Here is a 290-nt window from a genome sequence, read left to right as displayed (position 1 = left end):
AAATCTTAATCAGTTAGTAGAAGAATTGTTTTAGCTCTAACACTGATGTAAAAATGAGTTTGAAGAGTCAAATAGTTGCTTTGTAATGAAAGAGTTGTCACAATATTTGTTTTTGTGTGCAATAAGTTTTATTTCATGTTTACCTTTTGAAGTTGTGAGACTGTTTTTAAGTTGTTTTGTACAATAAATCAGGCTTAATTTATTTGTGTTTGATTTATTAACTTTTCCACTAGTTGCTGTGAATCCTGACTCATTTTCTGCCATATTTCTCTTTCCATCTCTCTCTCTCT

This window comes from Morone saxatilis, unplaced genomic scaffold, assembly GCF_004916995.1.
Source record: "Morone saxatilis isolate NCDOM2014 unplaced genomic scaffold, NCSU_SB_2.0 Contig17, whole genome shotgun sequence".
NCBI classification, from domain to species: domain Eukaryota; kingdom Metazoa; phylum Chordata; class Actinopteri; family Moronidae; genus Morone; species Morone saxatilis.
Note: the sequence above shows the minus strand (reverse complement) of the source record.